At 47.1% G+C, this 12,867-nt stretch overlaps 1 protein-coding gene across 2 annotated transcripts in view; it reads right to left on the bottom strand.

Moving 5' to 3' along the window:
• FUCA2 (alpha-L-fucosidase 2) overlaps nt 1-8,881 on the bottom strand; it is a 237,734-nt gene extending 228,853 nt beyond the window's left edge. Inside the window, exon 1 of one of the 2 annotated variants that reach the window (XM_063917472.1) lies at nt 8,781-8,881. The gene's annotated coding sequence lies outside the window, so the exon portion shown is untranslated. The remainder of the gene's footprint in view (nt 1-8,780) is intronic. The other variant, XM_063917473.1, reaches the window with a different exon arrangement.
• Between the last annotated feature and the right edge of the window lie 3,986 nt (nt 8,882-12,867).

Raw genomic sequence — 12,867 nt, 5'->3', positions numbered from 1 at the left:
GATGGGTAAGAAATGGCGTCCAGATACCCGGATCGTGACAGCACCCCCCCCCTTTAGGAGTGGCCCCAGGACACTTCTTTGGCTTTTGAGGAAACTTGGAATGGAATCTCCGGACCAAGGCAGGAGCATGGACATCAGAAGCATTGGTCCATGAACGTTCCTCAGGACCATAACCCTTCCAGTCAATAAGATATTGTAGTTGACCGTAACGGTGACGTGAGTCCAGGATCTTGGCCACTTCATACTCAACGCCTCGTTGAGTTTGGACTTTCGGAGTTGGAGGAAGTGAGGAATGAAACCGATTCAAGATCAGCGGTTTCAACAGGGAAACATGGAATGTCCTGGGTATTTTTAAGAAGGGAGGCAACTGGAGTCTGTAAGCAACAGGATTGATGACTTGTTCAATCTTGAAAGGACCGATATAGCGAGGTGCAAACTTCATACTGGGAACTCTTAACCTCAAATTCTTCGTGGATAACCATACCCGATCACCCACCTTGAGAGCAGGAACTGCTCGACGCTTCTTATCCGCAAACTTCTTGTACCTGAACGATGCCTTGAGCAGAGCTGATCGTACGCTCTTCCAGATATTGGCAAACTGATGCAAGGTGATATCCACTGCGGGAACAGAAGTTGCTGGAAGCGGTTGGAACTCAGGGACTTTAGGGTGGAATCCAAAGTTAGTGAAGAATGGTGTTGAAGCAGATGAAGAATGATACTGGTTGTTATGACAGAACTCGGCCCAGGGAAGTAATTGAACCCAGTCATCTTGAGAGGAGGACACATAGATGCGGAGGAAGGCCTCCAAGTCCTGATTCACCCTCTCGGTTTGACCATTGGTCTGAGGATGGTAAGCCGTGGAAAACTTTAGCTTGACTTGGAGGACTTGACATAAACTTCGCCAGAATTTGGCTGTGAATTGAACTCCTCGATCTGAGATAATTTCTTCAGGAAGGCCGTGGAGTCGGAAGATCTCTTGTATGAATACTTGAGCCAACTTGGAAGCTGACGGAAGACCGGTGAGAGGAATGAAGTGTGCCATCTTGGTGAACCGGTCAACTACCACCCAGATGGTATTGAACTTGTTGCACATGGGTAAGTCTGTAATGAAATCCATCGACAAGTGGGTCCATGGTCGACGGGGAACGGATAGTGGAACCAGTTGCCCCGCAGGCGACTGGCGGGATACTTTATGTTGGGCACACTTTGGGCAAGATGCAATAAACTCCAAGACGTCCTTTTTCAGAGTTGGCCACCAATAGGACCTAGAGATAAACTCCAGGGTTTTTTGGATACCTGTATGTCCGGCAAAACGGGAAGCATGGGCCCAATGCATGAGCTTCTTCCTTAGCATCGGCTTCACAAAACTTTTCCCTGATGGGGGCGTAGAGTCCATCCCTACCGTGGAGAATGCCAACGGATTTATAATAGGATGCTTGTCTGAAGACTCTGACTCATTTTCTTGCTCCCATGAGCGGGAAAGGGCATCGGCCTTGCGATTCTGAGAGCCCGGACAGAACTGGAGTTTAAAGTCGAACCTGGAAAAGAAAAGTGCCCATCTGGCCTGACGAGGGTTGAGACATTGTGCGCCCTTCAGGTATAAAAGGTTCTTGTGGTCTGTAAGTATGGTGATTGAATGAGAAGCTCCCTCCAACAGATACCTCCACTCTTCTAGAGCGAGCTTGATGGCTAGCAACTCCTGGTCGCCAATGGCATAGTTGCGCTCAGCTGGGGAGAACTTCCGGGAGAAGAAACTGCAAGGGTGTAAATGGCCATCTTTAGCCCTCTGAGATAACACCGCTCCTACTCCAACGGAGGAGGCATCCACCTCTAAGATGAAAGGAGAGTCGATGTCAGGCTGTTTCAGAACAGGCGCAGAGATGAACCTTTGTTTTAAAAGATGAAATGCTTGCATGGCTTCTTCAGACCACTTGGACGGGTTAGCACCCTTCTTAGTGAAAGCAGTAATAGGCGCCACAATGGTGGAAAAGTCTCGTATAAACTTTCGGTAATAGTTGGCGAACCCTAAGAACCTCTGGACCCCTTTGAGTGTTAAGGGTACCGGCCAATTTTGGATTGCTTGTAGTTTCTCAGGATCCATCTCTAGTCCGGAACCGGACACAATGTACCCTAGAAACGGAATGGACTTGACTTCAAAGACGCATTTTTCTAATTTGCAATAGAGATGATTGACACGGAGACGGGACAGAACCTCTTTAACCCAAAAATGATGTTCCTCTAAATCGTTGGCAAAAATGAGGATATCGTCTAGATAGACCACGACATGACGGTATAGAATGTCTCTGAAGATCTCATTGACAAAATGCTGGAAGACAGCTGGAGCATTGCTCAATCCGAAGGGCATGACGAGGTACTCATAATGTCCGTCACGGGTGTTAAAGGCGGTCTTCCACTCGTCACCCTCACGGATCCGGATGAGATTGTATGCACCTCGCAAGTCCAGCTTTGTAAAGATGGTAGCTCCGCTAACTCTGTCAAAGAGCTCAGTAATCAGGGGTAAAGGATAACGGTTCTTGATGGTAATGTCGTTCAAACCTCTGTAGTCGATGCACGGCCGCAGACCACCATCTTTCTTTTTTACAAAAAAGAAGCCTGCGCCGGCTGGAGAAGAAGAAGGTCGAATGAACCCCTTTGCTAGGTTCTCTTTAATATATTCCTCCATAGAATGCGTCTCAGGCAGAGACAACGGATAAGTTCGGCCTCGAGGTGGAACCTTCCCTGGAACGAGATCAATCGGACAGTCCCATTCTCTATGAGGAGGAAGGATATCAGCAGAAGCTTTACTGAACACATCCGTGAAATCTTGATATGGAGGAGGTGGAACATCAGACGACCTGGGGGAGGAAGAACAGACAGGCAATACTTTAAACAAACATGTCTCAGCACAGGAGGAACCCCATGCCAGGATTTGCGTAGTCGTCCAATCAATTGTAGGATTGTGAAGACGGAGCCATGGAAGGCCCAGGACCACAGGATGTGTGGCTCTTGGAATCACTAAAAAAAGAAATAAGTTCGGAATGAAGAACTCCCACTCTCAGACGAACTGGTAGAGTCCTTAAAGAAATAACTGCATCAAAAATTTTACTGCCATCCACGGCAGTTAAAGAAATGGACGAAGGAAGTCTCTCGGTGGGTAGGGACCACCGTTTAACATAGGCTTCGGTAATAAAGTTCCCAGCTGCTCCGGAATCAAGGAGGGCAATGACGTTCCGATAACGTTGAGCAACTTGAAGCGAGACTGGGAGATTACAATCTTGAGGAGATGGAGAGGAGATCATTACTCCTAGCCGGCCCTCTCCTTGGCGAGCTAGGATTTGGAGTTTCCCGGACGTTTGGGACAGGCATTAATGGTGTGAGACGGAGCTGCACAATAGAGACAGAGAAACTCGGAGAGACGTCTTCGGCGCTCAGCAGGAGTTAAACGGGAACGGCCAAGTTGCATGGGCTCATCTTTAGATGGTGACAGTTGACAAGGAGGAGGAGCAGAAGATTTTGGAGCAGATGATCTTCCACGCTCAGTTGCTCTCTCTCTGAAACGTAAATCAACTTTCGTGCAGAGTGAGATTAGCTCATCTAACTTAGAAGGTAAGTCTCTGGTAGCTAACTCATCTTTAATACGCTCAGATAAGCCATGCCAGAATGCAGCATACAGGGCCTCGTCGTTCCATGCCAGTTCGGATGCCAGGATCTGGAACTGTATCAGATATTGTCCTACAGTACGTGACCCCTGGCGTAAACGGAGAATCTCGGATGAAGCTGAGGTTACCCGGCCTGGCTCGTCGAAGATGCGCCTGAATGTTGACACGAAGGCAGTGTAGGAAGATAGCAGGGTGTCGGACCTCTCCCATAACGGTGATGCCCAATCAAGGGCTGAGCCACTGAGAAGAGAAATAATGTAGGCAATTTTTGTACGGTCACTGGGAAAATTGCCAGGTTGTAGCTCAAACTGAATCTCACACTGGTTGAGAAATCCCCTGCAGAATCTTGGAGATCCGTCAAATTTTGCTGGCGTTGGAAGATGAAGACGTGGAGCAGAAATGGGTAAGGTGGGTGGGGTTATAGCTGGAGTCACTGTGGTTGACGCACCAGACGCGCCTGATCCACGGAGAGTTGTCTGAATCCCATCCAGCCGAGTAGAGAGATCCTGGAGACAGCGGATGATGTGGCCCTGTGCAGCCTCCTGATGTTCTAGTCGGGCTGCCAGTTCTTGCATCGGCCTGGCCGCTTGATCCTGGTCTCCGGCTGGATTCATTAGGTCAGTGCTTACTGTCACAACTGAGGGCCTGAGCTGACGGGAGGCAGCCTCAGTTGTAGGGGCTGAGATGTACCGGAACCTGGGAGGTTGTATCAGACCCCTGGACATGTAAGTAACATGAATAATAACTGCCCGAAGGCGTGACCACGACAACTTAGATAAAAGTCAATGATGTTTATTATGACAACTCCGCAACACAGCAGCAGTAAAAGAAAACGTAAAAGTCAGCAAAGAATAAATACAGTTCCTGGGTACTACAGGATGGCAGGAGCCACAGGGCACTGGTAGTGTGAGATAGTTCTTATGATCTTCTAGATGGAAAGTCCTTACCAGGCCCGACTGTAGCAATGGAGATAACCCAGGATTGTGCCAGCTGGTGTTCCAGGAAAAGCTGGGTTGCTGAAGATAAAACAGCTGCTGTGGATACTGGCTGGAACCAGACTGTTGTTAGCACGGAGTGGATACTGGCTGGAACCAGTTAAATAATAAATGAACTTGGGAGCGATGAAATATGAACTGAAATGTAGAACTTGAGAGCGGAGAAATAATAATACCGGTGGAGAGTGGTAAAGTGTAGAAAGGACACCGGCCCTTTAAGGGAAGCTGTACTCTGCTGGAAGCTGAGCTGGAAGCAGGTAATGTTGTAGCTGGAAACAGATGAATCCACAATGGATTGGAGAGTCAGGCTACACCGCAGGTGGAATGCTGGTGCGGGTCTCTATGGTGGAAGTCTTGAGACAGGAGCTGGAACCTGGAAGACAATCACAGGAGAGAGACAAACAGGAACTAGGTTTGACAACCAAAGCACTGACGCCTTCCTTGCTCAGGCACAGTGTATTTATACCTGCAGCAAGGAAGGGATTGGCTAGGCAATTATGCAGATTATCAATACTGAGAACAGATTGGTGGAAATGATCAGCTGACAGAATCCAAGATGGCTGCGCCCATGCAGACACTTGGAGGGAAGTTTGGTTTGTAATCCATGTGGTAATGAAAACAGTAATGGCGGCGCCGGCCACCGGAGACAGGAGGCGCCAGGCTGACAGATGCACATCCAACCACGCGGACACAGCGGAGGCCGCGGCTGACGTAATCGCCACTCAGACACTCTGCATGCAGAAGTTCAGGGACGGCGGCGGAGGCCGCGGGAGACGCCATGCCAGGTGTAATATGGCGTTTACTGTGACAGCGTCCCAGAGTGACAGGAGAGGATACAGGAATGTACACATCAGGATAACAGATGGGATCCGGTCCTGGAGCGCTGAGCCAGCCTTAGGAGGCATCTGATGGGTAAGAAATGGCGTCCAGATACCCGGATCGTGACACTCTGGACTCTCTACACAAACATCTCTCCAGTTCTGAGCATCAGGAACGTAACACTTTTGATATTCAATGTATTAGGGTAAGAAGAGAAGAGAGGGCTTCAGAGAAATGAACACTGAAGGAATGGTCAGATAAATAGGATGATAACCAGGATAGGACAGTGTCTTGACTAACAAGGAAATGCAGTGTTCGTTCCAGAAATGATTGGTCAACATTGTCAAATAGCACAGATAAGTCCAAGAGAATTAAAATGTAATAGTGTCCTTGAGATTTAGCAGTGATTAAATCACTGAATACCATAGCCTAGTCTTGAAGCATATTTAAAATCGAAAACTTTACTGAATCTGAGTCAATAGATTGGGTGAGTAATACCGCTTTCACACCGGAGCCCCAATCTGGGAGACTGAACACGGGTCGGAGGTAGGGCTTCAGATTACAGGTTGTTTGGAGATTACATCATCTCCAAGCATCCTGAGCGCACCAATCAGCAGCCTTTTAGACATGAGTCGGGTTGTATGACCCATAGTTGCCTTTCATACTGCAGCCTACCTGGGTCAGACCCGGGAATATCCAGGTCTCAACCTGGGTCATGGATCCGGAACAGACAAGGGATGCATGACCCAGGTCGAACATTTCACACTGAGCCAGGACCAGGGTCACGCCAGCTTGTCACAGCAATACCCCTAGTCAGAGGCTTGGTGTGAAAAGGATATAAATGAAGCATACGGAAAGAACTTGTCACGCTGCCGCCCCGAGCTCCTTACTTACCTCTCCGGGCGCGCTGGTCCTCTCTGCGGCCGTCCTCGCTGGCGGCTCCCGGCTCCCATCGCTCGGCCCGGCGTCTGGGCAGGTGACGTCATCAGGTACTTCCCACCAACCAGCTGGTGGTGGGAAGTATGAATTCAGGCATCAGGCGTTGTATCAGTGCCTGAGTATCATCAGTTCCCCAGGAGTGGTGATCGCCAGACTTCCGTGCCTCCAAGCACCTCCGTGCCTCCAGCACCTCCGTGCCTCCAAGCACCTCCGTGCCTCCAGCACCTCCATGCCTCCAAGCACCTCCGTGCCTCCAAGCACCTCCGTGCCACCAGCACCTCCGTGCCTTCAAGTACCTCCGTGCCTCCAAGCACCTCCGTGCCTCCAAGCGCCTCCGTGCCTCCAAGCGCCTCTGTGCCTCCAAGCGCCTCCGTGCCTCCAAGCGCCTTAGCGCCTCCAAGCACCTCAGTGCCTCCAGGCACCTCAGTGTCTCCACGCGCTTTAGCGCCTCCAAGCACTTCAGCGCCTACAAACACTTCAGTGTCTCCAAGCCCCAGTGCACGTTTGCGCAGTTGTGCCTCCAGCACCTAGTATGCTTCTCTGATTCACCAGCACTTTTCAAGTTCTGTCTTTCAGGAGACCTTCAGCGTCCACACGTGCCTCCTGTCTGCCGACCTGATCCTGCATGAGGAAAACTTACATCCGGCCATCTCTGCTGCGGCCCAGTTGCGGTTCCTCTTCCCGGTCACCGGAAGAAACCCAGAGTCCACAACACTCCCAAACCAGGTCAGTGATAGAACTTAAGCAAGCCTGTGAAGAAGCTTGGAGGGGCGTGCAAATTGAGAGATGAAACAATAAACTGAGAGAGAGTCTGGGTCAGCAAGTTGGGATTTTTGCCAGATGGGAAGATAGCAGTGGCGGGAGATAGATTACAGTTTACAACTTTATCAAAAGCCTTTATGTCACTTGTATTTTAGTCAAGAACTGAAAAACACCAGCTGCCTCTTCCTACATTTGTGAACCAGAATATATATTATTTTCTTGTGAGTCAGAAATTGCTTTTATCTTTATATAGATCTGAACAGTAGGCACTAAACTACTAAAAGCCACCAATTGTTCATGTTCCTTTAACGCTGTGATGACTGTTTGTTCTGACACTTGGTTATGAACCTCCTGTTGAGAGCAGTAACACCCACTGCTTGTCACATTTACACTTCTCGTTTTAGCTTTCAACACTACATCACAGCAAGTGTTCAGGGCAACCTATAATTGTATATTTCTTTCTCCACTGAACTGAACTCCTTATAACATTTACAGTTCTTTCATCTATTTAAAAGTTAAAAAGATTAATCAGCCATTGTGTATAAATATGCTTATGTCTAGAACCAGAATTACATTAATTTAGTTTGTTGCATTTAAATCTAACTCTATCTGACATTATTTCATTTTGCCTTAATATTTTCATATTTTATAGTTTTGAATTTGTATTACAGTACTGTATCTCCACTGGTCTGACCAGTGTCGGACTGGGGCATGAAGGGCCCACCGGGGAAATGCAGTGGTAGGGGCCCATGTTTAGGGGTGTGGCAAGTCTCTAGAGGGGGTGTGGCCATCTGCCACAGAGGTTTGGCTAACCATCAGAGAGTGCATAGCATGGGCCCCTTGATAAATATATATAGTAATTACTGCTAGTGCGTACACGATAATGTACATTATAGTCTTTGCAGTATAAGGTAACATATGTATAATGTATAATTTAAGTGCACAGTCTGGAACCTGATCCCTAGAGGAGGAGGTGGGGCCCCCAGGCAGTGGGGCCCACTGTGAGTTTCCCCTGTACCCCTATGGGCCAGTCCAACCCTGGGTCTGAAAAAGTGACAGCAGTACAGATCTGCTGCAGAGTTTTCCCTTAATTATTAGAGAATGGCAAGTACAGTACTAGTAAATTGTTTTTAACATAATATAATAAACAGCATCTTTAAATGATCTATATATAGGTTTAAAACCGAAGTTTTAACAGGAAGCGCTGTCCAGTCTATTTAGTTAGATAATAAAAATATTTCATTCCACAGACATAACAAACATAACTTATATGGCCATATAATATACCAAAAAAATGAATAAATAACAAGATAAAATAGAATTAATAAATAATCAGATATTCTCCGGTATAGATGTAAAATCCGGTGTTAGTAAACAATTAGAAACTAAAATAAATGGGCATGCAATCTTTCTCACTGCTGGTATTAGTCACACACTCTCATTAGTAAATTAGTCCACTTGTGATTAGATCCAATATTCTAGGCACATTTCCACTGATATCACTGGTGATTTCTCTCCTACCTCCCTTGTATAGCAAAATTATGGGGGCTTTGCATGATAGAGTCCAGTGATAAACTGAAGGATAATGAGATCCACAGTGACTTACAAGCCGGGGAGCGCTCCCTTTCACTCCTTCCTTTGACCGCTGTTAGCTAAATATAGCAGTGTCCACAGCCAGGCTCATGGAAAGTTGTGAGTGCTAACCAGCATCGATAGCAGCCCGATCACGTGACGCGTTTCCCCGGCTCTCCACTTCCGGGTATTTGGTGGCTTCCTCAGACGTTAAATGATCACCTTGCATGCATTATACAAAGGGGGCCATAATGGATTTGAAATGTAATATGCTGTATCTTAGGGGAAAATGACACACCAGTGCACTGGTAGTCTCTATTGTCCCCTTTAGCCAACTTCTACTACACATGTTCCATACAAAGATGTCTGTAGAAATACATTATAGCAAGTTCACAAACAATTGTGTGCTCAGATTACACTTGGCCCTTGTTTATGCGATTAGGGCCAAAGATACATATGGGAAATTCTGTTTAAAAACCCTGTCTGGGGGTGTGGCCTGGAAGCCATTTGAGCCAAATATATGTATGTTCTGAACTCTGTGTTCTTAGCCCTACAATATGCTGAAAACTGCAAATGTATTCTTTACTAGAGAGACTACCTGCTCTTGCTGGGATGCAGTTAATTTACCTCCAATCAAAATCCAGACGGTCGAAATCCCGACAGCAATTGACCAACGGTCAAAATGCCGACAAGGTCAAAATCCCGACATGGACAAAATACCGACATTTAAAATACTGACAAGGTCAAAATACCGACATGAGTAAAATGCTGACAGGTCAAAATGGCAACATGAGTTTTTCATGATTTTTTCATTGAAACTGACTTGTTCATACTTTACCGTCCCAGTGGACCTGGAGGGGGAATATAATAGCCTGAAGCATGGTGAGCACAGCGAGCCATGCGAGGGGACGCGGTACACTTATATGGTGTCCATGTTGACCTATGTCGACATACAAACAAAAAACAATGAAATATACATGTCGGTATTTTGATCTGTTGGCATTTTATATGTCGGTATTTTGACCTTGTTGGTATTTTAAATGTCGGTATTTTGTCCATGTCGGGATTTTGACCGTCGGTCAATTGCTGTCCGGATTTCGACCATCGGGATTTTTTATTGGAGGTATTTCATACCGATCCCTTCTTGCTTTACCCATTACACCTGGGTTCACTTATACCTACTGAATAGCAGCATTCACCATCTCTGCAGTCCACTGTTCTCTACGATCCCAGAGCCGATCTGGTTGGGTTCACTGCGTAGAGAGCTATTGTAAATACTGCTGCTCTCCTCTGCATATCCTTGCTTTGGTTGTGTGCTTCCCCCGGTAACATGCTGATATACACACTGACAGCAACTAGCCATACAGGTCACCATGGATTAAGCTTCTCAGTCAGCTCACAACACACACCTCTCTACCACTCTCCACGCTCAAGAGGATTCTCTAGTCAGGTGGTTTATTTGAGTTCTTGTATCCTTTCGATGCTACTCATCTTCATCATCTGAAAGAAAGGATATCTGCTCAATCCTCCCATAACTGCCCACTACAGTTTTACAGGCTCTTACTAACTGGGAGACTGACAGGGGGCCTAATTCCGAGTTGATCGCACCAGCATTTTTGTTAGCAGATGGGCAAAACCATGTGCACTGCAGGGGGGTCAGATATAACATGTGCAGAGAGAGTTAGATTTGGGTGGGGTGTATTCAAACTGAAATCTAAATTGCAGTGTAAAAATAAAGCAGCCAGTATTTACCTTGCACAGAAACAAAAGAACCCACCCAAATCTAACTCTCTCTGTAAATGTTATATCTGCCTCCCCTGCAGTGCACATGGTTTTGCCCAATTGCTAACAAACTTGCTGCTGCGATCAACTCAGAATTACCCCCAGGATCCGCTGATATTTACCCTCATACTGATAGTTATAGTGGATCATGATGCTCCCTTACAGTTGCTGCTCCCTGCCATCAGGCAGCAATTCCAGCACTAAGGGCTCTATTTAATAAGCCTTGGATGAAGATAAAGTGGATGGAGATAAAGTACCAGCCAATCGGCTCCTGTCATTTTTAAAACTCAGCATGTGACATGGCAGTTAGGAGCCGATTGGCTGGTACTTTATCTCCGTCCACTTTATCTCCATCCAAGACTTAGTAAATAGGCCCCTAAGTGATTCCTTACAGTACAATTGTGTTGTTGCGTTTTCTCACCTGAGATCTGTGAATTTTCGATTATTTTAAATAAACATTTCAATGCCAGCATTAATATATACTGCAGACGCAAGGCGCATCTTATTACCATATACGATAAAAGTGCGCTGAACGTCACAGCCCTATGAACCTTAAGAGAAAGCAAGCAGTCCCACCAGAGGCGGAACTACCGCCAGTGCAACCAGTGCGTTGCACTGGGGCCCACCACTGTCCAGGGGCCCAAAGCATGTAATGAGTCAAACTGACTCATTACATGCCGCTGTGTGCTGCGGGCAACCGCTGCCCGCAGCACACAGCCGCCCGCAGGACACAGGAGTCGGAGAGGAGCGCAGCGCAGAGGTCACGGGCACGGGGGTAAGAAGAAGGAGAGAGGTGGAGGAGGGAGCCGCAGCAGCGCTTTGCTACTGGTTGAGTCGCTGCTGCTGCTGTCCCTCTGCTTCACTATGGGCTGTCTTCCGAGAACAGCCTATAGTGAAGCAGAGGGACAGCAGCAGCAGCGCCTCAACCAATAACACAGCGCTGCTGCGGCTCCCTCCTCCACCTCCCTCCTCCTCCTTCTCTCCTGCCCGGGATCTCTGCCAGAAGTTGCACAGATGAGCCTGAGCCAGCGGAGAGGGTAAGTATAATTCTTTCTTTCTTTCTTTCTTTCTTTCTTTCTTTCTTTCTTTCTTTCTTTCTTTCTTTCTTTCTTTCCCGCAATGTGTAAAAAGGGGGAATCTTTGCCGCAATGTGTAAAAAGGGGGACTCTCCCTGCCGTAATGTGTAAAAAGGGGGACGCTGTCTGCCGTAATGTGTAACAAGGGCACGCTGTCTGCCGTAATGTGTAAAAAGGGGACGCTGTCTGCCGTTATGTGTAAAAAGGGCACGCTGTCTGCCGTTATGTGTAAAAAGTGTACACTGTCTGCCGCTATGTGTAACAAGGGCATGCTGTCTGCCGTTATGTGTAAAAAGGGCACGCTGTCTGCCGTTATGTGTAAAAAGTGTATGCTGTCTGCCGCTATGTGTAACAAGGGCACGCTGTCTGCCGTTATGTGTAAAAAGGGGACGCTGTCTGCCGTCATGTGTAAAAAGTGCACGCTATCTGTCGCTATGTGTAAAAAGGGCACGCTGTCTGCCGTTAGGTGTAAAAAGGGGGACGCTGTCTGCCGTAATGTGTAAAAAGGGGACGCTTTCTGCTGTAATGTGTAAAAAGAGGAAACTGTCCGCCGTAAGGTGTAAAAGGGTCTCTACCTGGTGTAGTGGTGCTACTATGCGGCGTAATTTGAATAATGGAAACTACTGTACACCGTTTTATGAATTGGTATTATTTTGTGGCCACACCCCTTCCCCACAAAGCCACGTCACTATGTATTTTTGCGCGCGCCTACAGCGCGCACTGCCCCTTTTTTGCATGCAGGGGTGGGGCTCTGATGCCGTTTCTTGCACACAGTGCTAAAATGTCTAGTTACGGCACTGTTGCTAGGTATCCATTTCTTCTACACAAGAAGCAGTTACAGTTACATAAGAATCAGTTACAGCCAATATACATACGTCACCCCATGCTCAGTGAACAGTCGTCTCCATTTTAGAATCTGCACCAACAGAGCTTCCTGGGTGAGGGGAAATACCTATATACTGTGTATTGGGGGAGGTACATGTCTGGGGCTGAGTACTCTGCTATTGGTCCTGGGGAGGGAGGTCTCTCATTCATGATGTGTTATTGGTCAGTTCATATGCAAGCAACGTCCAGTTTGAAGATGCAGTTATAGGGGTTAGCCACTGGTTTTCTACACACATGCTTTCTTCAGGAAGTTCTTTGTTCTAATAAGAGTGACTTTAAATTTCATACATTTAATCATAACTAATCGTTGCAATGTGCTACAATTTACCCATAGCTATCAAATTGATCCACACATGCTCCTGATCATTTTGACACTAA

This window comes from Pseudophryne corroboree, chromosome 4 (assembly GCF_028390025.1).
Source record: "Pseudophryne corroboree isolate aPseCor3 chromosome 4, aPseCor3.hap2, whole genome shotgun sequence".
NCBI lineage: Eukaryota > Metazoa > Chordata > Amphibia > Anura > Myobatrachidae > Pseudophryne > Pseudophryne corroboree.
Note: the sequence above shows the minus strand (reverse complement) of the source record. Positions and strands in the feature narration are given on the sequence as shown.